Raw genomic sequence first — 27,924 nt, forward strand, 5'->3', positions numbered from 1 at the left:
TAGCAGAGCGAGCAGGCGGGCTGCACAACAATAACAGAGCGAGAGAAGCGGTAGGGAAAAAGCGAGAGATAGGGCGGGCAGCCAGGAAAGAGGAGGGAGAGATAGAAAGGGTGAGGTAGAGGGAGAAGGAGAGAGAGAGGGAGCGTAGCGGTGCCGCCTTCTCAGCTTCAAAGACGCAAAATATAACATGGACTCTGAGCTCTACTAACGTACTACAGCCTCACTACTGATGTACCCAGCAGCCAACTGGGAGGAACAAGGGTAATGTCTCTCCTGTACAAAAGAGTGATATTTGGCTTCTCCCCTCTTCTCCCCACTCCTCCCCTCCCACAGTGGCTCCCAGGGCCGTGGCAGCGGGCTGCAGTGGAAGAGGAGGACCATGAACAGACACCTGGAGAGGAGGGAGCAGCTAAAGAGACTGTCGCTGGACAGCAGCTTGGTGGTAAGTCAAAGTGGAAAGCTCCTCTCCCTCTGTGTTTGTCTCTCTCTGTGTCTCTGTCTGTCCGTCTCATTCTCTCTCTCTGTCTGTATCATTCTTTCTTTCTTTCTCTCTCTCTCTCTCTCTCTCTCTCTCTCTCTCTCTCTCTCTCTCTCTCTCTCTCTCTCTCTCTCTGTCTGTCTGTCTGTCTGTCTGTCTGTCTGTCTGTCTGTCTGTCTGTCTGTCTGTCTGTCTGTCTGTCTGTCTGTCTGTCTGTCTGTCTGTCTGTCTGTCTGTCTGTCTGTCTGTCTGTCTGTCTGTCTGTCTGTCTGTCTGTCTGTCCGTCCGTCTGTCTGTCTCATTCTTCGTCCGTCCGTCCGTCCGTCCTCCTCCGTCCGTCCGTCCGTCCGTCCGTCCGTCCGTCTCTCTGTCTCATTCTTTCTTTCTTTCACTCTCTCTCTCTCTCTCACTCTCTCTCTCTCTCTCTCTATGTCTCTCTCTCTATGTCTCACTCTCTCTCCCTGGCTCTCTGTGTCAAATAAAATAAAATCAAATGTTATTTGTCACATGCGTCGAATACAACAGATCTGGACCTTACTGTGAAATGCTTACTTACAAGGTCTTAACCAACAATGCAGTTCAATAAATAGAGTTTACTAAATATAAATATTTACTAAATAAACAAAAGTAAAAAAAATAAATAAATAAAAATATATACAGTATATATATATAACACAATAAAATAACAATAACGAGGCTATATACACGGGGTGCCGGTACTGAGTCAATGTGTGGGGGTACAGATCTCTGTCTGTGTGACTCTCTCTGTCTGTGTCTCTCTCTCTCTATGTCCCTTTATGTGTCTCTGTCTCTCTCTGTCTCTGTGTCTCTCTCTGTCTGTGTCTCTCTCTCTCTCTCTATGTCCCTTTATGTGTCTCTGTCTCTCTCTGTCTCTGTCTCTCTCTGTGTCTCCCTCTCTCTATGTATCTTTCTGTGTCTCTGTCTCTCTTTGTCTCTCTCTGTCTCTGTCTCTCTGTGTCTCTTTCTCGCTATGTCCCTTTATGTGTCTCTGTCTCTCTCTGTCTCTGTCTCTCTGTGTCTCTTTCTCGCTATGTCTCTTTCTGTGTCTCTGTCTCTCTCTTTGTCTCTGTCTCTCTCTGTCTCTGTCTCTCTGTGTCTCTGTCTCTCTCTTTCTCTGTCTCTGTGTCTCTGTCTCTCTCTTTCTCTTTCACTCTCTGTGTCTCTGTCTCTCTCTGTCTCTTTCTGTGTCTCTGTCTCTCTCTTTGTCTCTGTCTCTCTCTGTCTCTGTCTCTCCGTGTCTCTGTCTCTCTCTTTCTCTTTCACTCTCTGTGTCTCCATCCCTCTCTGTGTATCTGTCTCTCTCTGTTTCCATCTCTCTGTGTCTGTCTCTCTCTGTCTGTGTCTCTCTCTCTCTATGTCCCGTTATGTGTCTCTGTCTCTCTCTGTCCCTGTCTCTCTGTGTCTCCCTCTCTCTATGTCTCTTTCTGTGTCTCTGTCTCTCTCTTTGTCTCTGTCTCTCTCTGTCTCTGTCTCTCTGTGTATCTGTCTCTCTCTGTTTCCATCTCTCTCTGTGTCTGTCTCTCTGTCTGTGTCTCTCTCTCTATGTCCCTTTATGTGTCTCTGTCTCTCTCTGTCTCTTTCTGTGTCTCTGTCTCTCTCTTTGTCTCTGTCTCTCTCTGTTTCTGTCTCTATGTGTCTCTGTCTCTCTCTTTCTCTGTCACTCTCTGTGTCTCCATCCCTCTCCGTGTATCTGTCTCTCTCTGTTTCCATCTCTCTCTGTGTCTATCTCTCTCTCTGTGTCTCTTTCTCGCTATGTCCCTTTATACACTGCTAAAAAAACACTTAAACAACACAATGTAACTCCAAGTCAATCACACTTCTGTGAAATCAAACTGTCCACTTAGGAAGCAACACTGATTGACAATAAATTTCACATGCTGTTGTGCAAATGGAATAGACAACAGGTGGAAATTATAGGCAATTAGCAAGACAACCCCAATAAAGGAGTGGTTCTGCAGGTGGTGACTACAGACCACTTCTCAGTTCCTATGCTTCCTGGCTGATGTTTTGGTCACTTTTGAATGCTGGCGGTGCTTTCACTCTAGTGGTAGCATGAGACAGAGTCTACAACGCACACAAGTGGCTCAGGTAGTGCAGCTCATCCAGGATGGCACATCAATGCGAGCTGTGGCAAGAAGGTTTGCTGTGTCTGTTAGCGTAGTGTCCAGAGCATGGAGGCGCTACCAGGAGACAGGCCAGTACATCAGGAGACGTGGAGGAGGCCGTAGGAGGGCAACAACCCAGCAGCAGGACCGCTACCTCCGCCTTTGTGCAAGGAGGAGCAGGAGGAACACTGCCAGAGCCCTGCAAAATGACCTCCAGCAGGCCACAAATGTGCATGTGTCTGCTCAAACGGTCAGAAACAGACTCCATGAGGGTGGTATGAGGGCCCGACGTCCACAGGTGGGGGTTGTGCTTACAGCCCAACACCGTACAGGACGTTTGGCATTTGCCAGTGAAAACCAAGATTGGCAAATTCGCCACTGGCGCCCTGTGCTCTTCACAGATGAAAGTAGGTTCACACTGAGCACATGTGACAGACGTGAAGAACGTTTTGCTGCCTGCCACATCCTCCAGCATGACCGGTTTGGTGGTGGGTCAGTCATGGTGTGGGGTGGCATTTCTTTGGGGGGCCGCACAGCCCTCCATGTTCTCGCCAGAAGTAGCCTGACTGCCATTAGGTACCGAGATGAGATCCTCAGACCCTTTGTGAGACCATATGCTGGTGCGGTTGGCCCTGGGCTCCTCCTAATGCAAGACAATGCTAGACCTCATGTGGCTGGAGTGTGTCAGCAGTTCCTGCAAGAGGAAGGCATTGATGCCATGGACTGCACATCTGGGACATCATGTCTCGCTCCATCCACCAACGCCACGTTGCACCACAGACTGTCCAGGAGCTGTCCAGACTCATCAGGAGCATGCCCAGGCGTTGTAGGTAGGTCATACAGGCACGTGGAGGCCACACACACTACTGAGCCTCATTTGGACTTGTTTTAAGGACATTACATCAAAGTTGGATCAGCCTATAGTGTGGTTTTCCACTTTAATTTTGAGTGTGACTCCAAATCCAGACCTCCATGGGTTGATAAATTTGATTTCCATTGATAATTTTTGTGTGATTTTGTTGTCAGCACATTCAACTATGTAAAGAAAAAAGTATTTAATAAGAATATTTCAGTCATTGAGATCTAGGATGTGTTATTTTAGTGTTCCCTTTATTTTTTTGAGCAGTGTATATCTCTGTCTCCCTCTGTGTCTCGGTCTCTCTGTGTCTCCGTCTCTCTCTGTGCCTCTGTGTATCTGTCTCTTTCTCTCTCCTTCATTACAGCTCAAACAGGTCAGAGAAAAGTACAAACCAGACCTGTGTTCAGAGTGCCAGATGGTCGGGATTTGCAGTTGCACTTTTGTGACTACTCCATTGGTCCCATTGAGGTTAACTCAATCAAGTGCAGCTAAAGTATTTAAAACAAAACAGCTACTATTTGGCTTTGAGCCCAGATCTGGTACACTAAACATACCCTGTCAGAAGGTTTGAGAAAAAGCAGCCTCCTCTGGCTGTGTTTGTGTCGACGTGATTGACAGGCTTATCTGTCCCCCGGTGTCTCGAGCGACACACAAGACTGGTGAGTGGAAACTTGTTTTTGTCAGGGTTAACTCAAGGTGAACCCGGTATTAAGTGCTCCTTTGGAATGTCAAGTACAAGCACGCCTGTCTGTGGTGGTGGGTCTCGATTAAGGCCTTTTTAAAAATGGTTTAATTGTTCTTTCCAGCATGGTTCCAGCAACTATGGTGGATGTTTAACCAGGCCAGCAGAGTACAACCTGCCCTAGCTTGGCTTGGTTTAGACCTAGTGTAGGGTGTCCACCCACTCTGCCCTCTGAAATGTCACTTCTTTATGTTTTCAAAGAAAATACAGTCGACCAGGATATTCTTCATGTTCTGAATCATTCAGTGGGGTCTTTCTTTAATATATCATTAACATTATATTCAAAATATGTCGGACACATCCGAACAATACGCAGCAAACTCTGTTGTCAGAGCGGTGTCGCTTCTCTCAGCAGCATGTTGTGGCGGTATATTCTGCAGAGTTGGTTCCTGACACGAGCTGAATTAGATGTGAAAGGCGTTGGCGATAAAAGCTCAGTGCTCTGTAGACATTTCACAGAGATACGCTTGTTTTTCTGAGAAATCTTCAAAAAAAGAACAGGTACTTCCCATTAATATGAAAAGCCATATACTAAAATACGAAAATACTACGTCATGTCTCAAAATTGATATCTATCTTACCTTTATATTGTTTTATGTCCTTCGGAATCAAGACGAAAGATGAGAGTTCAACGGTGAGCCTGTCAGTTTGCCTTAATTCTCTAACGGCATCCCGTCTAGCTGACGTACTGCTATTTTGCAGATTTTTTTGTCACTTTTATTCTCTGGCCTCCATTGATTTAGTTACCCTTAATCTTGGCCATCCTACAAGGGTAAAAACTCCAATAACTTTGAACGGAGGGTTGGACCATTGGTGTTCTCAGAGGAGTATCTACGCAATTTACCCATTGGTCAAAATATGCATTTTTGATTGGACACCCTCCCTAGTGGGAATGAGGTTTATGTGTATCAGAATTACGTGACGCAGAAATTATTGGTTTTAGGTCATTTTCAGAAGAGAATGAAATCAAAAAGTCTCTAATTCCCGTCTAAGATGTTGATTAAATGGTGGTCATGAAATTATACTGAAAAGTGGTTCACTTTCCCTTCACCATGATATGATCATACCCTCAAAGCACTTCAGAAGGACATCACCACGTGCCTGATTATTGCGCCTTGTTTATGGCACCCTATGTGATAGCAGGCGGTGCAATTACCGTTTGAAGATTTGGTGATATGGTGTTTATTGCTTTCATTAGACACGTGTTGGCCTGGTTCACTGTCTAGGCTGATACTGGGCCATATTAACCAGACGCTGTACCATGCAACAATATTTGTCTGGTCATTTAGTCATGCATGCGCTGTCTCTTTCTCTCTCAAGGGACAGCTTGAGCTAGATGCGGCTGTTTTATAGTGGACACATGAATCACATTATGACTATTAGACTTGTAGACTTATAGGCACAATAGCGTCATCTACCGTGCTAGTTCCCAGACATTTCCGTAACACTAACATATGTTGTCTACAGAGCATTATGAGTTATTATGTGTGTGCATCTCAAAATTGTCGCTGCATTATGACTCATTGTGAGGGTTTGTAATGCATTATAGATATTGGTGACATAGAAAGTGTTACCGACAGTTCTTATACCAGCTGGAGTATATAGGGGCAGAATGTTGTTCCGTTGCCCTAGGAGAGGAGCAGAAGGAGCCCTGTAGCATTAGTAGAGGGCTAACGTGGAGCTAGTGGCGGAATGGGGCCAGCGGCGCTGAGTCGCTACCCAGGGACGGGGGCACTATGGTGGGACATGTCTGCCTCTGGCCTGCCCTGGTGAGGAGGGATGTGGAGGATCCCAGCCAGGGTTCCAGAGCCCTCGTGGCCCTGGCAGAGAAACTCACTAAAGCCTGTAAACACTCCCTTTCCTGAGAGGATATGAGCCTCCCGATACATTTATTTTCCCAGGCATCTGCGAAAACAAGAAAGGCCATTTCTGACATTCCGTCTGGCGACAGGCCCAGCATTCTTGTTCCAGTTTCCAGCTCGAATCCGAATGTACCTGTATCTGGTCACCGGTTAGACAATGGGTATCTATGAATACAGCCATTTTGTGTAGTTGTTCAACACATTGTCCACCAGTAGATATGAAAGCATTCTCTTTATCGGGTCCCTTTGTTGGGATATACAAATTATTTTGACAACGTTTGTTAACATGTTTGCCGTTGGTATTTTTGCTGTACCAATAAGGTTTTGTGAAGATAATAACACTTCTAAAGGTTTCCATTTGGTGAAATTATATTTAGTTACAAGTTCCATTGAAGCGCTTCTTGTTTTGCTCACTGTTGATTGAGATATGTACACGCTTAAAGCATTTACCTTGGGGTTCCTGCACAAGACGCACACATCTGCTGTGTAAGGCCAGTAGGCCAAACTTCTCAACCATTTCAAAACCTTGTGACGTACATATTATGCATTTCTGTTCATAAAGCAACATGTAGTTGGAGGATAGTGTTGGTTAAGTTAATCTGCTGGTATTAAGAGTCACTACTGTCCAGTGGAATAGTACCTACTGTACACATGAAAGAAGATATCCGGCCTTTATTGATCCAATTAACTCCAATAGACTGTATACAGGAAGTCATTTGGGTTTAACCATTTAATAACCCCATGTCTCTAAAGGAAGGGCATAGGGCGAGCTGTAGCCTAACTAGGGCACTCTCTGCCTTACATTACATAAGAGATCTGTGTTGCTGGGTGGATTCTCTGGGTATATGTATTTTTATCAGTTAAAAGTCTGCCTGCTGCAGATGAGACTGCTCTTCGTCATGCAATTATGCAGTGATGCAGTATATTGTATCTGAATGATGCCCTTCTGTGTCTGCTGCCTCTGCCTGCCCACAGCCCCATCAGAGTCCTCATGCCCTGTCACTTCTCATAGTACATGTTAGTACATGTTAGCCATGCATGCACCATGGATGAGGCCACACCTACAATTATTAAACAGGCAATCTGCGATTGGTACATCCATTTGAAATAACTTATAAATGTACCTGCCTCATGAGGTTAGGGTGACTGCTTTAGTATTGTTGTTTGAACTGCAGACTGGCCCTTCAAAGCTATGGGGTGGGTTTCCATTTGTGAAATTCTACAGGTTTTTGTCTATTTGAGTTGCCAAATTCTAGTAACTTTTTCAAGATTCCCAGTCTTGCAGAAAGCCTAGTTGCGATGCAAACTGTGAATTTCGGGAAATGTATCAGCATTATCTAACTGTCTTTCCATCTGTGACATCCGGCGCATGCCGTACGATGATGTATCGGGAGGTATCAAGAGAAGAATGGGTGTGTTTATAAATCAACAGACATGAAAACAACACAATACATCATAAGGTCGAACGCATCAACACACCCTAACGTGAGTAAGCAGCTCAGAATACTGTTCTTTCTGCAACCTCTCCCCTACTTCCTTCCAATATTGCATGTTATCCGTGCAGCTGTGCGTTCATGCGTTCAAAAAGAAAATTGAAAACACTCCACCTGGAGGGTTAATAGTCAAGTGTTTCACGTTACTGATTAAAATCTCACTGGTTAGCTGTGAATTGTTGCTGAATGAACAGCATGTGGGAGTACTTTACTGTTTGTCTGTGTTGTGTTTCTGGGCAGAGCTGGGTTCACATAGTATTTGTTTTCTTTGGACGTTTGATTGAGCCATTCCGGAGTGCCATTTGAGCAGGGTTTGCACCTTGCACTTTTGGTACTATTCCATTGGCTCCATGTGCACCAGGCAAGCTCAGTCAAGCGCAGATGACGTATTTGAAAGGTAACAAACACTATCCGAACCCACGCCTGGTTTCTGGGTAGCTGTCAGGCTCCTGGTTCTGGGTAGCCTTTCCTCATATAATATATTTGATGTGCTCGTTTTTGTTCCATTGTTGTTATCCAGAGCCTACGTGTTGTTTCATAGACCTACTCCACATTGGCTGGAGACAGAGCAATAAAACAAGCCCGAAATGGGAGCATATCTCCAAAAACAGACAAATTAGTTTGGATTATGCGTCATTTAAGTGCAAATGAATTGGAAGATAAGCCAGCATGGAGTCTGGTTGGTAAAGCCTGTTTTTTCACCATAGCCATATTACAGTCAGGTACCACAATGCCAAGTAGAGACATATACATAACACATGGATCTGGGTAGAAACTACTGTGTACTGGGGTAGACATGCTGGTTAAGGGGATTGGGCTCTCACATTACTACATTACTATGCAGTCCAATGGGGAAGTTTGATATCACATCTTATGGCTTAAACGACTGTGTGTAACTGAGAGTTCCAACCAGTGTAGAAATCCAGTGATGAAATCCACTGTGGTCAGAGGCCAGTTCTCACACGAGACTATGGTATAACAGCGTGTATTACTCTAAAGGGGATGTCTCCACAGTCCACACACTGTTTTGAAGGTGGATTAGGGTTACTATGACATGTGTCAAATAGTCATGATGAAGAGAAGGGATCAGAGTTCACTTCTCCCCCCCCCCCGTGTGTGTTTAAAATGAACTTCTCCTGGAAGGGGTGCCCCAACCTCCCAGCCTCTTTCTCCATGAAAGCCTCTCTTAGTGGTAGGGACATACCGCTCATACCTGGCACGGCCCACAGGAGTATCTGTGTGGTGTGGGAACAAGGTAGAACGCGGGGCCACTCTGGCGCTTACTCTGGCTGAGAGCTAAAGGGTTTTAAAGAAGTTTACCCCCAACCTCTAGTCTCATGGGAACTGCCTTGGTGGAGTTGGCTCTCATGGGGCTAGAGACAAATGATTACAGCCTTGGATGTTGGATCATGATTCCCCAGAGCTAAGTTCCAACCAAGTGGTATCCCCCATAATCACCTTATCCTGTGGGTAAGAGTAGTCGGGCGCTCGGCCTCCTGTTTGCTCATAAAACCGGTTTAATCCCTACCGAGGTCGTTTTGATGGTGCTACTGGCCACTCGTCTAGTTTTCCGACCTTATTGAGATTCGTCTAGCCCCTGAGACACAATGAAATGTTCCTCTGGTTTTATTTCCTGCAATTATGAATTCAATATGGACTTGTTAATCACATTCTGTATAACATCTATTAGGTATTTAATACACATATTAGATTATATTTCTGACTCACAACATGTCTGGGAAAACATAGTAAAATGAAATCGTTCTAGGGAACGGTACCTTGTTGGGCGTTTGAGACATCATACTAAATCTCACGAAGTTGATTAGCCCATACAAAGAGGACATGTGGATACAGTTACTGTAGAGAAAGCACTGAGTGGCATTGCTCTTCACTAAAGCATTCCTCTTTAACTAATTGTAAGAGCCACATGTGACTGTATACTGTAGGTTTGTGGAGAACCCTGGCCTGCTATTTCTTGCTTGCGTTTCTGGTAAATGAACTCTAATAAATAGGCAAGCAATCCATGAGCCGTAACAGTCATGTTTTTGCGCTCGCTCTGCTAGATGATGAGGAAAACATTTCAGTTGACCTGTTCATGTTCTGCTAGGCAGGAGATCTCTCTCTTTTTCTCTCTTTCTTTTTCTCCTCTCGCCCCCCCCCTCTCTCTCTCTCTCTCTTTCCCTCTCTTTCTCTTTCTCCCCCTCTCTCTTTCCCTCTCTTTCTCTCCTCTCTCTCCCCCTCTCTCTCTTTCTCTCTCTTTCTCTTTCTTTCTCCCCCTCTCTCTCTCTTTCCCTCTCTTTCCCCCTCCTCTCTCTCTCTTTCTCTCTCCCCCTCTCTCTCTTTCTCTCTCTTTCTCTCCACCCCCCTCTCTCTCTCTTTCTCTCTCTTTCTCTCCTCTCTCCCCCCCTCTCTCTCTTTCTGTATCTTTCTCTCTCCCCCCTCTCTCTCTCACCCCTCTCTCTCTTTCTCCCCCCCCTCTCCTTCTGCTGTGTTCTGATGTTTGCTGAAGTCCCTGTGTCGTAAGTTATCTGTGTTACACATGCTTCAGTAATGATCCTGAAAAACACGATTTCTCCACTAAATGTAGAGTTCTGTCGCTGTCAAACCTCTTATTTAACCATCCATGAGGCTATCGGTTATTAAGTTGGCGAAATCAAAGGCGAGAAGCATTCAAAGGGACAAAATGTCATGTATTGTCATGTTATGTCTTGTTCCTGTTCTTTCTCTTCACTTCGTTTCCCCCTGCTGGTCGTATTAGGTTACCTTCTCTTCCTTTCCTTCCCCCAGCTGTTCCTCATCTCCTCTAACTACCTCGTTTACCCTCTCCCACCTGTTCCCTTTTTCCCTCTGATTAGGTCTCTATTTCTCTCTCTGTTTCTGCTTCTGTCTTTGTCAGATTCTCGTTTGCTTCACCCTTGTCCCATCCTGTCGTAATCTGCCTCTTCATCAGATGTTACGTGTGATCTGGTACCTCTGTCCTCTACAACCCGCGCCTACCCGGAGAGACCAGCAGTCAGTTGCCGCAAACCCTGCTATTCTCCTCTGCTGCTAGAAGGGGACTCTCCTGTAAAGATCAGAGGACTTTATGATTTATTTGTAGCCCTCTCTGAGGGTTGTCTATTTTGTCAATCGATACCTCTGAAGAGGATCTATGTCTTCCCTGTGTTTGGACATTAAACGACTCTGTTTCTGTTAAACCGCTTTTGGGTCCTCACTCACCTGCATAACAGAAGAATCTGACCAAGAATGGACCCAGCGACTTCGGATCCTCTCCACTCAGCCGTCAAGATCCAGGGAGCGATGCTAGGCAGACACGAGCAGGAATTGTCTGCTGCTCGACATGCCGTTGAGACCCTGGCCGCCCAAGTCTCCGACCTCTCGAAACAGATTCACCATCTCCGCCTCGATCCACCGGCCACTTCCAGGGCTTCCGAATCTCCGGAGCCCAGAATTAATAACCCGCCGTGTTACTCTGGGGAGCCCACTGAATGCCGCTCGTTCCTCACCCAGTGTGATATTGTGTTTTCTCTCCAGCCCAACACTTACTCCAGGGGCACAGCTCGTATCGCCTACGTCATATCTCTCCTTACTGGATGGGCTCGTGAGTGGGGCACGGCTATCTGGGAGGCGAGGGCTGAGTGTACTAACCAGTATCAGAACTTTAAGGAGGAGATGATACGGGTTTTTGATCGTTCTGTTTTTGGGGAAGAAGCTTCCAGGGCCCTGTCTTCCCTATGTCAAGGTAATCGATCCATAACAGATTACTCTATAGAGTTTCGCACTCCTGCTGCCTCCAGTGACTGGAACGAGCCGGCTTTGCTCGCTCATTTTCTGGAGGGTCTCCGCGCGGAGGTCAAGGATGAGATTCTCTCCCGGGAGGTTCCTTCCAGCGTGGATTCCTTGATTGAACTCGCTATTCGCATAGAACGACGGGTTGATCTTCGTCACCGAGCTCGTGGAAGGGAGCTCGCGTTATCCGTTGCCCCCCTCTCCGCATCACTACCATCTTCCTCCACTGGCTCGGGTGCTGAGCCCATGCAGCTGGGGGTATTTGCATCTCGACTAAGGAGAGGGAACGGAGAATCACCAACCGCCTCTGCTTCTATTGCGGTTCCGCTGGTCATTTTGTCACTTCATGTCCAGTAAAAGCCAGAGCTCATCAGTAAGCGGAGGGCTACTGGTGAGCGCTACTACTACTCCCTCCTTCAAGATCCTGTACTACCTTGTCGGTCCATCTACGCTGGACCGGTTCGGCAGCTTCCTGCAGTGCCTTGATAGACTCTGGGGAGGAGGGCTGTTGTATGGACGAAGCCTGGGCTCGGGAACATGACATTCCTCTCAGACGGTTAGGGGAGCCCACGGCCTTGTTCGCCTTGGATGGTAGTCCTCTCCCCAGGATTCAGAGTGAAACGCTACCTTTAACCCTCACTGTCTCTAGTAATCATAGCGAGACCATTTCTTTTTAAATTTTTCGTTCACCTTTTACACCTGTTGTTTTGGGCCATCCCTGGCTAGTGTGTCATAATCCTTCTATTAATTGGTATAGTAATTCTATCCTCTCCTGGAACGTCTCCTGTCATGTGAAGTGTTTAATGTCTGCTATCCCTCCTGTTTCCTCTGTCTCTTCTTCACAGGAGGAGCCTGGTGATTTGACGGGGGTGCCGGAGGAATATCACGATCTGCGCACGGTGTTCAGTCGGTCCAGGGCCACCTCCCTTCCTCTGCACCGGTCATATGATTGTAGTATTGATCTCCTTCCGGGAACCACTCCCCCCCGGGGTAGACTATACTCTCTGTCGGCTCCCGAACGTAAGGCTCTCGAAGATTATTTGTCTGTTGCTCTCGACGCCGGTACCATAGTTCCCTCCTCCTCTCCCGCCGGAGCGGGGTTTTTTTTTGTTAAGAAAAAGGACGGGACACTGCGCCCCTGCGTAGATTATCGAGGGCTGAATGACATAACGGTTAAGAATCGTTATCCGCTTCCCCTTATGTCTTCAGCCTTCGAGATCCTGCAGGGAGCCAGGTTTTTCACTAAGTTGGACCTTCGTAACGCTTACCATCTCGTGCGCATCAGGGAGGGGGACGAGTGGAAAACGGCGTTTAACACTCCGTTAGGGCACTTTGAATACCGGGTTCTGCCGTTCGGCCTCGCTAACGCTCCAGCTGTCTTTCAGGCATTAGTGAATGATGTACTGAGAGACATGCTGAACATCTTTGTTTTCGTTTACCTTGACGATATCCTGATTTTTTTCACCGTCACTCCAGATTCATGTTCAGCATGTTCGACGTGTCCTCCAGCACCTTTTAGAGAATTGTCTTTATGTGAAGGCTGAGAAGTGCTCTTTTCATGCCTCCTCTGTCACATTTCTCGGTTCTGTTATTTCCGCTGAAGGCATTAAGATGGATCCCGCTAAGGTCCAAGCTGTCATCGATTGGCCCGCCCCTAAGTCACGCGTTGAGCTGCAGCGCTTTCTCGGCTTCGCGAATTTCTATCGTCGTTTCATCCGTAATTTCGGTCAGGTGGCAGCTCCTCTCACAGCCCTTACTTCTGTCAAGACGTGCTTTAAGTGGTCCGTTTCTGCCCAGGGAGCTTTTGATCTCCTCAAGAAGCGTTTTACATCCGCACCTATCCTTGTTACACCTGACGTCTCTAGACAGTTCATTGTCGAGGTTGACGCGTCAGAGGTGGGCGTGGGAGCCATTCTTTCCCAGCGCTCCCGTTCTGACGACAAGGTCCACCCTTGCGCGTATTTTTCTCATCGCCTGTCGCCGTCGGAACATAACTATGATGTGGGAAACCGCGAACTGCTCGCCATCCGCTTAGCCCTAGGCGAATGGCGACAGTGGTTGGAGGGGGCGACCGTTCCTTTTGTCGTTTGGACTGACCATAGGAACCTTGAGTACATCCGTTCTGCCAAACGACTTAATGCGCGTCAGGCTCGTTGGGCGCTGTTTTTCGCTCGTTTCGAGTTCGTAATTTCTTATCGTCCGGGCTCTAAGAACACCAAGCCTGATGCTTTATCCCGTCTCTTCAGTTCTTCAGTAGCCTCCACCGACCCCGAGGGGATTCTCCCTGAGGGGCGTGTTGTCGGGTTGACTGTCTGGGGAATTGAGAGGCAGGTAAAGCAAGCACTCACTCACACTCCGTTGCCGCGCGCTTGTCCTAGGAACCTTCTTTTCGTTCCCGTTCCTACTCGTCTGGCCGTTCTTCAGTGGGCTCACTCTGCCAAGTTAGCCGGCCACCCCGGCGTTCGGGGTACGCTTGCTTCTATTCGCCAGCGTTTTTGGTGGCCCACTCAGGAGCGTGACACGCGTCGTTTCGTGGCTGCTTGTTCGGACTGCGCGCAGACTAAGTCCGGTAACTCCCCTCCTGCCGGCCGTCTCAGACCGCTTTCCATTCCCTCTCGACCGTGGTCTCACATCGCCTTAGACTTTATTACCGGACTGCCTTCGTCAGCGTGGAAGACTGTTATTCTAACGGTTGTCGATAGGTTCTCTAAGGCGGCTCATTTTATCCCCCTCGCTAAGCTTCCTTCTGCTAAAGAGACGGCACAAATCATCATTGAGAATGTTTTCAGAATTCATGGCCTTCCGTCAGACGCAGTTTCGGACAGGGGTCCGCAATTCACGTCTCAATTTTGGAGGGAGTTTTGCCGTTTGATTGGGGCTTCCGTCAGTCTCTCTTCCGGTTTTCACCCCCAGTCTAACGGTCAAGCAGAACGGGCCAATCAGACTATTGGTCGCATCTTACGCAGTCTTTCTTTTCGTAACCCTGCGTCTTGGGCAGAACAGCTCCCCTGGGCAGAATACGCTCACAACTCGCTTCCTTCGTCTGCGACCGGGCTATCTCCTTTTCAGAGTAGCCCTAACCCTAACCCTCCTCTGTTCTCATCCCAGCTCGCCGAGTCCAGCGTCCCCTCCGCTCAGGCTTTTGTCTAACGTTGTGAGCGCACCTGGAAGAGGGTCAGGTCTGCACTTTGCCGTTATAGGGTGCAGACTGTGAGAGCCGCTAATAAGCGTAGGACTAAGAGTCCTAGATATTGTCGCGGTCAGAGAGTATGGCTCTCCACTCAAAACCTTCCCCTTAAGACAGCTTCTCGCAAGTTGACCCCGCGGTTCATTGGTCCGTTCCGTATTTCTCAGGTCATTAATCCTGTCGCAGTGCGACTTCTTCTTCCGCGACATCTTCGTCGCGTCCACCCGGTCTTCCATGTCTCCTGTGTTAAGCCCTTTCTTCGCGCCCCCGTTCGTCTTCCCCCCCCCCATCCTTGTCGAGGGCGCACCTATCTACAGGGTCCGTAAGATTTTGGATATACGTCCTCAGGGCCGTGGTCATCAGTACCTAGTGGATTGGGAGGGGTACGGTCCTGAGGAAAGGAGTTGGGTTCCATCTCGGGACGTGCTGGACCGTTCGCTGATCGATGATTTCCTCCATTGCCGCCAGGTTTCCTCCTCGAGTGCGCCAGGAGGCGCTCGGTGAGTGGGGGGCTACTGTCATGTATTGTCATGTTATGTCTTGTTCCTGTTCTTTCTCTTCACTTCGTTTCCCCCTGCTGGTCGTATTAGGTTACCTTCTCTTCCTTTCCTTCCCCCAGCTGTTCCTCATCTCCTCTAACTACCTCGTTTACTCTCTCCCACCTGTTCCCTTTTTCCCTCTGATTAGGTCTCTATTTCTCTCTCTGTTTCTGCTTCTGTCTTTGTCAGATTCTCGTTTGCTTCACCCTTGTCCCGTCCTGTCGTAATCTGCCTCTTCATCAGATGCTACGTGTGATCAGGTACCTCTGTCCTCTACAACCCGCGCCTACCCGGAGAGACCAGCAGTCAGTTGCCGCAAACCCTGCTATTCTCCTCTGCTGCTAGAAGGGGACTCTCCTGTAAAGATCAGAGGACTTTATGATTTATTTGTCGCCCTCTCTGCGGGTTGTCTATTTTGTCAATCGATACCTCTGAAGAGGATCTATGTCTTCCCTGTGTTTGGACATTAAACGACTCTGTTTCTGTTAAACCGCTTTTGGGTCCTCACTCACCTGCATAACACAAAATAGGCCTCAGTCTCTTTAGGTCAACCACTAGAGTTGTTTGGAATTTGGGCCGTTGGAGAAGAGAAGTTACATCTTCGTAAAGAGGACACTGAGTTTGTCCTCTCCTCTGTAGCTTCGAAGCTACAGTACCGAGGAAAAAAAGAGCCAAGAGCCCAACATGTGTAATTGAACATCAGGGACATCCTATAAGATGTCCCTTTGTTGCCCTGTTGAGTCAAGAGGGCCTCCAATTAGGGGAATTTCTCTTCTTTACCCATCATGCCCTAGATGAAAGTGGTTGCCGTGGCCATGTGCATATTCAAACATTGGTGCACACAACACCATGCGCACACGCACACACACGCACGTACGCACACGCACGCACACACACGCACGCACGCACGCACGCACGCACACACACACACACACATATAATACTATCGATTCTCTGTGTCACTCTTCCTGAAAGAGCCAAGAGCCCAGGGAACAGGATAGCAGTTCACAGCTATTTGTTTTAAAGGCCCGAGGGACTCAACTATCTTCAGGTTTAACCACAGGCTGAAAGAAACTGCTCTACTATTATCAATGACTTCAGATTCAGGCCCATTGTGCCCAATGATGGTGACACGGCAATAGAATAGAAATAGAAATAGAGTGACTGGTAATTATACATCTATGGGAATTTTGTTTCAAAATCTCAACAATGAACTACCCCAGTCAACTAACTGGTAGAAACAATAGTTATGAAACGTGTGAATCCTCTTCCTGTGATTCCCCTTGTTAAAAGCCAAACGTGCAGATAATCATTGTCCTACTAGGAAGTGGTCCATCCTGGCAATCGACATTGCTGCATGTGTTTTGTCCGTAGCTGTTAACCACGCCCACATGGAACTGGCAGTGCTGATGTCTTTGGGGGTTTATTATTATTATGGTGTGTGGAACTGTGGATCACTGATCCAAGATCAGGGCTTATTGGCAGAGTGTGGTTCAGGGGCCTGGGAGTGAATGACGCAGAGATTGGCAGAGGGGCAGCTAACAGGATTGAATGTGGCGGATTAGAGCCTGGGCCTTGGGGGAGTGGTGAAGGGTGGAGGGGCCTCCACACTGCATCTGTCAGTGAGGGGAAGAGGGGATGCCCACCCTTTCAACATGCAGCTGTGACTAACAGGGATCGAGGGAGGCCAGACTGCCCTGCCCAGGAACACTGAACTCGGGAAGGGCAACAGAGAGGGAGACCGGCTGGGTGGTTGTGAGGGTGAATGGGTGTGATCACATCCTTATCAGTCTCCAAAGTTATGACCTGTAGTCTGTGGTCTGTTAACTCTCTCAGTCCCCAATGTTCGGGTTTCATTCACCACACCCCATCTGGAGATTTGGATGGACTCGCTTATTGGTGGATAGCCTGATTGGTTTATTGATTGTAGGAGATTTAAAGGTACAGTCAGGGATATGACATCATCATGTACAGCAGGGCAACTTCCTGCTCAGAAATTGACAACAACATCAATCTGTCAAGATTGCCACTATTAGCCTCCATCCAATATGTGTATGTCTCAAGGGAGGGCTCAAATTGTCAGATATGAATTTTGTTTTTGTTGATTTCTGCATGCAGGAAGTTGCCCGGTTGAGCATGCAATGATCTTTCTAAATCTACATTTAAAAATGTATACATTTCTGAAGAACACAGTGGGATAATTCCCTTTCCACAAATCCCTAGAGGGGTTTCATATTTTACAAGAAGACTACTGTTTAAATCCACCCTGGCTTGGTGCATGGCGCAAGGTCTGGAAGGATCTACTTTCCATAAATAATTTCCCCTCAGTCCAGGAAATATTGACATTTTCCGACATTAGCCCGACTACTGAGTAAATAAATGCAAAAGCCACTTGAAAACACTGAAGAAACCAGTCTTCGTTTGGTTTAGTTTGACAGGTACTGTTTATATTATATTGTTCGAATGATTTTGGTTTTAACTGATGTGGTAGACATCGGAGAAGAATTTGAGGGGCCATTGTTTGAGTAAAGAATATTGTGAAAGCTATTAGGGTGTGAATGGGGAAACATGTCGACATACATACTGGTTTGGCCTGTAGTGTGAGACGCTTCCAGGTGTCCCAGAGAAGGTGAGTAGAACGTCCATGCACCTGGCGACCCCTTGTAAAGAAAAGTATAAAAGTTAGGTTGGTCATTGAACAATATAGGACTTTGTTTTTACAAAAAAAGTTATATATTGGTTATTGAGCAATAGGAGTCGAAAAAAATTGCATGTATTCTGGCATCATCGTACAATTGTATTGTAAAATCAGTATACAGGTGTCTTGTCCTGTTGAGGTACCACCAATATTACTTTCAATTCATGTACTTGAAGCTTATTGTTAGAAACTGAATTGTCAAAGTTGAAGTAGTTTATGCAATTGATTACATAACTGAAAGGTGACTAAAGCTGCGATGCAAATCCAACGAAATGTAGACTCTGTGTGATTCATTATGCGTCATCAACACTTGATGAGAAAATGATTAGTCACCTAGATTGGATCTACGGACATGACAGGCCCCTTCGATTTACAATTACAACAGAGCGCACCCTAACCTGCTCAACAACTGCAGGGACATTCTGTCATAATTGCCTCTAAGAGGCTTGGCTCCGGGGTGAAGTTTCCCCTAAGTACATATCTAGTAGGATCAGTTTTCACCTCCTCCGATCCTAACCTTAACCATTTGTGGGGGAAATGCAAAACTGACTCAAGATCAGTGTCTGGGGGTAACTACACTCTACTCCAAGTGGCTTGCCCAGGCACCTGATGTGACATGTTTGTAATTTTACATTTTTACATTTAAGTCATTTAGCAGACGCTCTTATCCAGAGCGACTTACAAATTGGTGCATTCACCTTATGACATCCAGTGGAACAACCACTTTACAATAGTGCATCTAAATATTTTAAGGGGGGAGGGGGGGTGAGAAGGATTACTTTATCCTATCCTAGGTATTCCTTAAAGAGGTGGGGTTTCAGGTGTCTCCGGAAGGTGGTGATTGACTCCGCTATCCTGGCGTCGTGAGGGAGTTTGTTCCACCATTGGGGAGCCAGAGCAGCGAACAGTTTTGACTGAGCTGAGCGGGAACTGTACTTCCTCAGTGGTAGGGAGGCGAGCAGGCCAGAGGTGGATGAACGCAGTGCCCTTATTTGGGTGTAGGGCCTGATCAGAGCCTGGAGGTACTGAGGTGCCGTTCCCCTCACAGCTCCGTAGGCAAGCACCATGGTCTTGTAGCGGATGCGAGCTTCAACTGGAAGCCAGTGGAGAGAGCGGAGGAGCGGGGTGACGTGAGAGAACTTGGGAAGGTTGAACACTAGACGGGCTGCGGCGTTCTGGATGAGTTGTAGGGGTTTAATGGCACAGGCAGGGAGCCCAGCCAACAGCGAGTTGCAGTAATCCAGACGGGAGATGACAAGTGCCTGGATTAGGACCTGCGCCGCTTCCTGTGTGAGGCAGGGTCGTACTCTGCGGATGTTGTAGAGCATGAACCTACAGGAACTTTGGTGTGTAATCTTTGGTGTGAGCTGTAATGTCATCTTCCACTCACTATAATACCCAGAGGACTGGGACCTGGAGGTGGAACTCAACTCTCTTCCTAATGACTCTTCTGGAAGAAAACCTGTGAATCAATAGGTCAGTGTTACAGAACCTCTTGGTTGCTTTTGTCTATTTGAAATAGGGAGAAAAAAAGACAAATTCTCAAGTTTTCCAGAAGTCTCAGTTGGGGGGATTCCTGGACCTCCTGCTCATTCCCTCCTAAATACAGAAATCTTCCAACTGGGGTTTCTGGAAAATCTGTGAAATTACCTGCATTTTGCAACCCGAAGGAAAACAATGTAGTACGTATGTGAATATGTCAAATTATGCCATCTTCTGATTGTCCTTCAAACTAATGATACTATCTACACTTAAAAACCTATATATTTTACTGTGGTGATACGTGAATAGCCTCAACCGGAATGCATTAGATGTTGGACTGCGATGATCCCAGTATTGCGATATTCATTAGTATCGTGGGAAGGAAACAAAACACAACGTGGATTGAACTTCTTTAGGAAAACAGAGCTAATATTGTAAACAAACAACATTACGTCTTCATCCAGAGTCACATGGATTTATTTTCCTGGCTATAGCTCACAATATTTTACATACAGCAGGTTTTTAAAAGACCGACGAGCTTGGGCTGCTTCGTGTTTTTATTTTTGCTGTAGAAAAAAATCTTGGTATACTGGTATCATCCCACCCCCTAATTATACGTGCTTTTATGAGGTATCATAAAGCGCTACATGGACATGTTCATAGAAAGTGCTACTGTAAATAAATGTGGCCCCCGGAATTGTCATTGCTCGACTGAGACTTCCTCTCTACTCTCTCTGTGCCCTGCAGTGGGTGTCAGTAGGTTTTCATTTGTTACTTTCCATTTGCACTGCTTAACTGTGAGACTGACTGTAGTTCTGACTGACTAGGAGAATATTCCGGAGACGAGCCCCCTTACATTGGTCGTGGCTCTCTTGCTCTGCCAGTCAGCTCTCCTCGCCTCGCGATGCTCATTTCAACCTCCTGCTGCTGTAAACACACAGGAGAAGCCACCGCTCAGTAGACAGATGGAGCGGCAGAGAGCTGAGAGATAGGAGGAGAGGGTTTTGGGGGTTTGGGGGTTTCAGGAGGGCTCGTCTGTTGATGTGTTGGATGTCCTTGCTCACACACAACCCTGACAAGACATCGATGTCCTTGGGACCTTTTCAAACGAAATCGATGGCTCTTTCTTGTGACCAGCCTGGACAAGACACACACACATGCACGCACGCAAGCAAGCAAGCACATACACACACACACAATGCCACGCTCCCAGAGCGGCGTCAGAAAACAGGGGATCCTGAACAGGTGATTTAATCCAAATTGACAAACTAGTTAAATATTGACAAGCAGCAGAAGAGTGTATGTGCTGCTGTGCCTGGGAGGAGGAGAGGATGAGGAGAGGAAGAGCTGTGTGCCACCAAGGAAGGACAGAGGGAATACAGGGCTTCCTGAATCCTGCATCATCATTTCGGATTCCGGTACACATTCGCCACAGGTGTGGCAAGCGTTTGGAAGGGAGGCACATTAAGAAGACGGCGAGAGAGAGACAGAGGGACCGGAGAGAGAAAAACAGTACAGGGTACACTGAAGGAACAGTATGAGTCGACTCAGGGACCATGCCGTCGTCTCCATATGCGGGAGGATATGCAACATTCCTCTGCTTCAACTGCTGGTGGTGAGTTCACCATCCGTCCTCTCTGGCTATGGGATTCAGCAGTCAGTCAGCGTGGTGTCTGTAGTGGAAGTAGGGAGTGCTGGGTGTTAATCATGCTAGACCTGGCCTCCGGACCGTCATGGCTGCAGCAGACTGGGAGGCAGGAACTGCCCTGGGCAGATGTTACAGCACATGGAGGGGGGAACATATACTATATGTGGTTCACAAAAAAAGATGAATGGCCTCCATTGACAATAATGTGAGTTAAAACAAATATATAAATGTAGGGGGTTGATCCGCTTTCAAATACCATATATATTCTTTGTGGATATATACAGTGGGGCAAAAAAGTATTTAGTCAGCCACCAATTGTGCAAGTTCTCCCACTTAAAACGATGAGAGAGGCCTGTAATTTTCATCATAGGTACACTTCAACTATGACAGACAAAATGAGGAAAAAAATCCAGATAATCACATTGTAGGATTTTTTAATGAATTTATTTGCAAATTATGGTGGAAAATAAGTATTTGGTCAATAACAAAAGTTTATCTCAATACTTTGTAATATAATCTTTGTTGGCAATGACAGAGGTCAAACATTTTTCTCTAAGTCTTCACAAGGTTTTCACACACTGTTGCTAGTATTTTGGCCCATTCCTCCATGCAGATGTCCTCTAGAGCAGTGATGTTTTGGGGCTGTTGCTGGGCAACACGGACTTTCAACTCCCTCCAAAGATTTTATATGGGGTTGAGTTCTGGAGACTGGCTAAGCCACTCCAGGACCTTGAAATGCTTCTTACGAAGCCACTCCTTCGTTGCCCGGGCGGTGTGTTTGGGATCATTGTCATGCTGAAAGACCCAGGCACATTTCATCTTCAATGTCCTTGCTGATGGAAGGAGGTTTTCACTCAAAATCTCACGATACATGGCCCCATTCTTTCCTTTACACAGATCAGTTGTCCTGCTCCCTTTGCAGAAAAACAGCCCCAAAGCATGATGTTTCCACCCCCATGCTTCACAGTAGGTATGGTGTTCTTTGGATGTAACTCAGCATTCTTTGTCCTCCAAACACGACGAGTTTAGTTTTTACCAAAAGTTATATTTTGGTTTCATCTGACCATATGACATTCTCCCAATCTTCTTCTGGATCATCCAAATGATCCCTAGCAAACTTCAGACGGGCCTGGACATGTACTGGCTTAAGTAGGGGGACACGTTTGACACTGCAGGATATCACTGGCGGTGTAGTGTGTTACTGATGGTAGGCTTTGTTACTTTGGTCCCAGCTCTCTGCAGGTCATTCACTAGGTCCCCCTGTGTGGTTCTGGGATTTTTGCTCACCGTTCTTGTGATCATTTTGACCCCACGGGTGAGATCTTGTGTGGAGCCCCAGATCGAGGGAGATTATCAGTGGTCTTGTATGTCTTCCATTTCCTAATAATTGCTCCCACAGTTGATTTCTTCAAACCAAGCTGATTACCTATTGCAGATTCAGTCTTCCCAGCCTGGTGCAGGTCTACAATTTTGTTTCTGGTGTCCTTTGACAGCTCTTTGGTCATGGCCATAGTGGAGTTTGGAGTGTGACTGTTTGAGGTTGTGGACAGGTGTCTTTTATACTGATAACAAGTTCAAACAGGTGCCATTAATACAGGTAATGAGTGGAGGACAGAGGAGCCTCTTAAAGAAGAAGTTACAGGTCTGTGAGAGCCAGAAATCTTGCTTGTTTGTGGGTGACCAAATACTTATTTTCCACCATAATTTGCAAATACATTCATTAAAAATCCTACAATGTGATTTTCTGCATTTTTTCCCCTAATTTTGTCTGTCATAGTTGAAGTGTACATATGATGAAAATTACGGGCCTCTCTCATATTTTTAAGTGGGAGAACTTGCACAATTGGTGACTGACTAAATACTTTTTTGCCCCACTGTATATATATATATATTATTTCAATATATACATATTTTTTATATATTTTTTTCTGTACTATTTTCCCGTAACCCTACCACCCCTCCCCTAATTGGAGTAAACTAATGGACAACAACACTTAGGCTTCTACTTCCTGCTTATACTGTACATACTATATACATTTTTACGGACACAGCGTTTCTTTTTACATTAGTTATCTTTTGTTCATCCCTTCCTTCAGTTACCCTCAATAATGTGATTGTTAGTGTTGCTGTGTTGTAGTATGTAGGTCGTTGACCTGCCAACTGCTGCGAACTGCCAACAACCGCTAATTGCCGAGGGGATCGAGCATGCTCTATCTGTCGAGTGTCTCCAGACAATTTGGACTGAGGGATGTGCCTGCCATACGTACCTCTGTATGGAAGTGATTCACTGTGGGACGTCATGGTGCCACATATCGCAATGTATTACTAGGGCTTCCCTTTGTGTTCTATGGCTTCCTTGTGTCCTATCTGTCTATGTGTAAGTGGATTCTCCGTTGTGTGGCAGTGGGCAAATCTAAAAATGTCTCTACCAGGAATAGGATGGGGGGGATTTATATGTGACAGCGGGTTTCGACTCTATAGTGAGAAGACTTTGAGATAGGATGGGGGGGGGGGATCTCCCCCTGGATGGACAGCAGACAAGGATAGAGACTAGATTTGTGTTTCCGTGGAAAACGTATACAGCTCTTAGAGTTATAAAGGGAGAGAGGGAGGGAGAGTAAGAAAGAGAGCTCAATAGAGCGAGAGACCAAGAGGGAGAGGGAGAGAGACAAATCAATGGAGAGAGGGACAGAGAGACAGAGAAAAACAGCGAGAGAATGAGAGAGAGAGCAAATCCTCCAGTCTTCTGGGTAGGATTCCTCTCCTTCTCTTCTCCTCTGTGGCTTTGTGTTCAGGGCAAAGCTCCCAGACACAGCACTCCAACTGAATTATTTACCCAAAAGTGTGCTCGTATGGAGCCAAGGGTCCTCGTGCTCCACTGTGACTAGGAACCTATTAAACCAGACAAATCACTCCATATACCCTTTGTCTAACTACATTACCAGAAGCTGTGTTATGATGAATCACCCGTAAAGGAGGGAAACACACTATGAGGTGCTGCAGAGAGTTTTGATGCATGGTTGAACGTTTCCATCCTATTTCACATGGTGTGTGTGTGTGTGTGTGTGTGTGTGTGTGTGTGTGTGTGTGTGTGTGTGTGTGTGTGTGTGTGTGTGTGTGTGTGTGTGTGTGTGTGTGTGTGTGTGTGTGTGTGTGTGTGTGTGTGTGTGTGTGCGTGTGTGTGCGCGTGCGTGCGTGCGTGCGTGCGTGTGTCGTACCATTATTGTGTATTTTGTGGAGAAAATGAATTCTGTGTCGATGGAAATACTGTATGTCTCTTGACTGAAAGATAATAACTTATGTTGTCAACTGGTTACATATTTTGAATTAGATGAGGGATGCCTTGGTTATTGTGTCGTTGTATTTTTGGGGGGTTCTGGATTTGCTGTTGGCTTATGCACTAGGGGCCAGGACTAGTAACCGGAAGGTTGCAAGTTCAAACCCCCGAGCTGACAAGGTACAAATCTGTTGTTCTGCCCCTGAATAGGCAGCTAACCCATTGTTCCTAACTTTGAATGAAATTGAAGCTTTTCTTACTCACGCCTTTCCGACGCACTCGCAGGAGTTGGTATTCAGACTTACCTTATGCAGGTGCATAGTGGGCTTTTCAGGCCTGATTCCCTTGCGCTCACTGAATACATTTCATTCAACCTCTGAAAACCCTCCCACTTGCTGGCCAACAGATTTTTCTTGTGGAGTTTTCATTCAATCGGGTTTTCAGTACATCAATCTAAAGCCACCGCTTTAAATTTGGTGTACCTTTTTCCCCCCGACAGACTCATTCAAATATTCAGGATCAATGAAAGAAAGCCATGTAAATACATGCACATTTGTCTCCTTTTCAGCAATAATTGGTAGATAAAAAAAAAAACTCTGATCTTCTATGTTTTTTAGGGTTAGGAAAGTACCACACCTTAATTGCTTTGATCTCCATCCCAAACGAAGAGCGGGTGAATAGCATGCTTAAGTTTAAGGTCAGAATACGCGTAGAGAGAAACGTGCATCAAAAGGGAATTCCCTAGCAGAGGTCGGAATTCCCTAGCAGAGGTCGGAATTCCCTAGCAGAGGTCGGAATTCCCGAAGCAAAATTCAGTTGGTTTACAGTGTGGTAGATTGTTATGTAGGTTCAGTTCATAGGTTTTTGTGGATATCTTTCCTGGCCATCTATCCGCTGCTGTAGGGTTCCTACAGTACAGTATGTTAAGAGTGGGTTCTATGATTGACTGCCCTTCGAAATATACTCTCACAATCTAGTTGGCCCTCCAAGACAAAGTGAAATAGATTTTCATTCATCCAGTTTCACAGTGACCCAAGAGCGAGAAGGTTATCTACATCTTCATGTGTTTCCTGGATTCCACACATGCTCTTTATTTGGGGGTAAAAAAAAAAATCAGATGTCAGTCACAGTGAGCGAATAGTGAGAAGGTTATCCACCTATCTTCCCCTTCATCACATATTTTCTTCATCCCACAAATTCTGTCTGTTTCCTTTTTTTTTTTTTTTTGGTAATTGAAAAAAAAGCAATGTCAGTCTTTTTTGCTCGTTTCCTGTCTCCACGGCTGCAAGTTGCATGCGGAAACGAGCCGTCTGCTTCACATATCCATATGCTAATATCAACCCCGGCTCCAGCTGCAACCTGGAGCAGCCTGCCTCGCCCCCAGGACAGCCATGAGGGGGGAGCCATGAAAAGGAAGTGGAGATGATTAATTAACTCTGCCTTCGTTTGATGCCGCCTGCCTTATTGACTTTCAACAGGGTCTGTGAGCGTTTGCTTTCCTTAAAATAATTCAGGTCAGATTATTCATGCAGTGGTGGAAAAGCAAAAGGTTGGAGTGGAAACTGGAAACGGCTGGTTCTGTTGTTACGGACACTTTTCGGTAATTTGATGGCTACTGTCTGTGTAGGGTTGACATTACTCATGTGACGAGTAAGCTCCACTGTGGGAGTTCTTGTTTCATCTCTCCAGCTTGAAGAAGCTACTGTTAATAGATTGTATACTGCATTTCATTCTAAGTATGTACTGTTATAGATGGGCGAGAACCAATGGCATTGCAGGCTGGACATTGCATATTAATATCTGAGGTTTCACACTCTGTCACACCTCTAATGATCTTTAATCCGTGCTATCATAGTCCAAGTAAGGATCAAGTATGTACTGTATAGGCCTTTGATAAGCTTCACTCATACATAACAAAGTAATGTATTCAAACCCATGCCGATTAACCAAACAGCATAGATTATAGAGGCAAGCAGCCTCAGTTGTGTTGACATTAGTGACAGCTGATCCAGCTGGTTCCCTGCTCATGTATGTTTTTACATTTATGACCACATCTGAGAACGTAGCTTCAGCCTATAATGAGGCTCTCGCTACAGGACAACACAATGCAACGTTGCCCCTGGGGGAGAGCTCACAGCCTGGGGCTCAGCCTCTCCCTCTGTCTCCCTCTGTCTCTCTCTCTCTCTCTCTCTCTCTCTCTCTCTCTCTCTCTCTCTCTCTCTCTCTCTCTCTCTCTCTCTCTCTCTCTCTCTCTCTCTCTCTCTCTCTCTCTCTCTCTCTCTCTCTCTCTCTCTCTCTCTCTCTCTCTCTCTCTCTCTCTCTCTCTCTCTCTCTCTCTCTCTCTCTCTCTCTCTCTCTCTCTCTCTCTCTCTCTCTCTCTCTCTCTCTCTCTCTCTCTCTCTTTCTCTTTCTCTCCAGCACACAAAAGATCACCTGCCTCCACGCTCCCAGTCCCGGGGGCCAGGATCCAAGGGGGGCGTCCCACAGGCCATTGTGAATGTCTCTAAACTCATGTATCACCAGCCCCTATTAGCTGCTATAATGATCCTCTCCGGGGCCATTTCCCCCACCACTTGATGTTAGATTAGCCTTCCAGTTCCAATCTTCTTTTTTTTTTAACCAAAGCTGGTACTCCTCAGTGTGTGTCCTCTTGACTAAGTCTGGCTGGGCCACTGTTCTGTTTTTAGTTTGTGCTGTGAATGTGTGAGTGAGTGAGTGAGTGAGTGAGTGAGTGAGTGAGTGAGTGAGTGAGTGTGAGTGAGTGAGTGAGTGAGTGAGTGTGTGCGTGGGTGTGTGGGTGTGTGTGGGGGGGAGGGGATTATGCTGACAAGGTTGTTTGCAGTAGCAGTGCTGTATCTCTTCTAAAATGGGTATGATTCACCCTGACATTTTGTCCAACAAATAACCATAGATGTTTTTCTTCCAACAAGGTAATTCAGCTGGACATCTTTCCTGAACCTCCAGCAGTTGGATTTCTATTTTGCCCATATTCCATTTCAAAATAAGATATCGCCACAGATAACAACCCAGGGATCTGTCTTTCCTCAAAGTGCGTACTGCGTCATACTGAACTGCCTCATATTATATTAAGGTATTTTCCTTCTGACATAGCTAATGTGGTCTGTCAGAAGCAGTTGCGGCTGAGGAAAGCATGGTTTTCTGCCATTGAATTCTGGGTGAAGAGAAGCCACCCTTGGGTGCCCACTGTTCTTTTCACATCAGAATTTTACCAATGAGGATGCGATGACCTCTATGCCCGACCCACTATTTTGAAACGGAAACAGGAAAAACTACAACTATAGAATAATAATAATAATATGAGATTCAGCTGAATGTGATTCAAAATCCGTACTGCATAGTAATGTGTGGGTGGGTGGAGTTCATTGAGTCATTTTCTCAAGAGTTCATAAGACAGTGTCATAGAGAGCAGCAGTTTTCTCTCCCATAGAACTGGGTGTCGTTGTTCTGTAACTCTTGTTTCCTCTCTAATCAAATGCTTCCCCCCCCCCCCATTTTGTGGTTTGGGAAGTCACGTAGAGTGCTTTTCCCAAGTGGGAGGTTTCTTTTCAAGTGGGAACCAATCACGTAGCAGGAGACACTTGCCCATGTTATATTCTCATGGTTATAAACAATTTATTTAAAACCATGTCATGCTCGTATAGCTATTCCAAAATAGCATGACAATATACAGTGTCATTATGAAGTTGAACGTCAGAGAAAGCTGTCATTATTTGTTTTATTACA

Source organism: Oncorhynchus gorbuscha, linkage group LG21 (genome assembly GCF_021184085.1).
Source record: "Oncorhynchus gorbuscha isolate QuinsamMale2020 ecotype Even-year linkage group LG21, OgorEven_v1.0, whole genome shotgun sequence".
Lineage (NCBI taxonomy): Eukaryota > Metazoa > Chordata > Actinopteri > Salmoniformes > Salmonidae > Oncorhynchus > Oncorhynchus gorbuscha.